At 39.3% G+C, this 2,323-nt stretch overlaps 1 pseudogene; it reads right to left on the reverse strand.

The window, feature by feature from the left end:
* Window positions 1-1,003: 1,003 nt before the first annotated feature.
* On the reverse strand, window positions 1,004-1,951 carry LOC126061032 (putative olfactory receptor 8G3; annotated as a pseudogene).
* Window positions 1,952-2,323: the final 372 nt, after the last annotated feature.

A 2,323-nucleotide genomic window follows, 5' to 3' on the forward strand; every position in this document is an offset into this window, starting at 1 on the left:
AGAATAAATATTGAGCCTTTGGGTAAGAGGGGTACAAGTAGTTAGAAAACAATTTTCCAACTTTAACTTTTGCAAGTGTATAAGTGTTCCATATGATTTCAATGCATGTTCGAAGAATGTTACTTCTCCATCTGTGATTCCATAATATGGGTGAAAATAAAAACCTTTAGAAATAGGGAAAAATGATCATAGGATTCTAGGGAAATGGAGGTGGTACCAAACCAAACCAAACCCAGTGCTGTCGAATCGACTCCGACTCATAGCGACCCTATAGGACAGAGTAGAACTGCCCCATAGAGTTTCCAAGGAGCACCTGGTGGATTTTAACTGCTCATCCTTTGGTTAGCAGCTGTAGCACTTAACCACTACACCACCAGGGTTTCTGCTGCATAAAAAAATAAAAATATACATTATGTATTTGGCTATGATTATTCTATCAATCTCTTCCACCATCCTGTTATCAACTTGTAGGCAGGAATTAACTCTTATCATCCATCACCTGCCCCCATATTCCTTAATACATTTCTCTGCACTCACCAACTAGTAGGGATTGAATTTTGTAGATTTCAAATGATTAAAATGATTTACTTTAGAGATAACTTTTTTCCAGAAGAATTTATTGGAAGACTTATTAGTTTTTGACCAAATACACAAAACCTTAAGACCAAAGATTAAGACCAAACAGATAATTCTATTAATTATGATAGTTAAATCTTATCTAACAAATTGAAAAATCCCATGTATATAAATTATAATATCCCCACAAGAAGGCCTTTGAAGATTTTTTAAAGGCTTACAGGTAATATGCGTTACTATGGGTGACCTCTGGAACTTCCTAGAATTGACACTGCCCGCCATGTGACTGCCGTCTGTATGACACTATGAATCCAGTCTTATCCTTGGGACCTGTCTTCCAAACAATCAAGTGTTGGAAATAATCTCACTACTTCTGTATATATGTTGCTGTCTCAGGACTCCTTCCTTACCGAACCTTCTTTGAGAATTATAAATCTTTGCTAATGCAAAATAGTCTTTTTTAAATAATTTTATTGAGAGCAACTTTAACATCCTTGTTCCTCAGGCTGTAGATCAGGGCGTTCAACATTGGTACAATAATGGTGTAAAACACAGAAGACACTTTCCCTTGGTCCATGGAACCAACATTTGATGGTTGCAGGTACATGAATGCTGCAGTACCATAGAAAATTGTAACAGCCAAGATGTGGGAAATGCAAGTGCTAAAGGTTTTAGACCTGCCTTCAGTGGAGTGGATTCGCAGGATGCTGGCAATGAGAGAGACATAGGAGCCAAGGATGGTCAAGGTTGGTGCAAGAAAATTAAGTAAACTGAAGCACAAAACTACCACTTCATTGACATAAGTGCTGGAGGAGGAGAGCTCCAGTAGTGGAAAAACATCACAGAAGTAATGGTTGATTATTTTAGCCTTGCAGAAAACCACTCTTAGCATGCGAGCTGTGTGAACAGCGGCACCAATCAAGCCCATCATATATACTTCAACTACCAACCAGGAGCAGACCTGATAAGACATGATGATGTTGTAAAGCAGTGGCTTACAGATGGCAACATAACGATCATACGCCATCACAGCCAACATAGGACATTCTGAAATAATAAAAAAAGCAAAGAAGTAAGGCAAAGTCATACATTCAGGGTAGGAGATGGTGTTCTCTGTCACAAAGCTCACCAGCATTTTGGGGGTAATGGCAGTGGGATAGCAGAAATCAATGAAGGACAAACTGCTAAGGAAATACTACATGGGGGTGTGCAGGTGAGAACTGAGCCCAATCAGTGTGATCATGCCCAGATTCCCAACCACTGTGATCATATAGACTCCTAGGAAGAAAAGAAAGAGGGAAAAGTGGAGTTCTGGCTTTTCTATCAGTCCAGCAAGAATGAACTCAGTCACTGTGGAGTGATTTCCTGCTGCCATTTTCCTCTGGGAATTTTATGGAGGAAGAGAAGAAGAAACTTGAGGTAAGTATTTATACAGTGTGAAAGAGATGCAAATTTTATCATTCATGTATCTCTAATTCTCTCTCCCTGTCCCTGCTCTGTGTTGAGTCTAAGTTAAAGACTCTGGGATCCCAGTATTATAGGTCATGCAAATAAACATCAGATGGAATTATCTCTCTTTTTGTTTCTGTGCTGTAAGAGTGGGTCTTAGTACTGACTAGTCTCAACACCCAAAGAACCGTTCTGATAACTTACAATACTGAGTGTTCTGAGCCCTGGTTGTATAATGGTTTAGCACTCGGTACTAACTGGAAAGTTGGCAGTTCAAATCCACCCAGTGGAGAAAGAC

This window comes from Elephas maximus, chromosome 17 (assembly GCF_024166365.1).
Source record: "Elephas maximus indicus isolate mEleMax1 chromosome 17, mEleMax1 primary haplotype, whole genome shotgun sequence".
NCBI classification, from domain to species: domain Eukaryota; kingdom Metazoa; phylum Chordata; class Mammalia; order Proboscidea; family Elephantidae; genus Elephas; species Elephas maximus.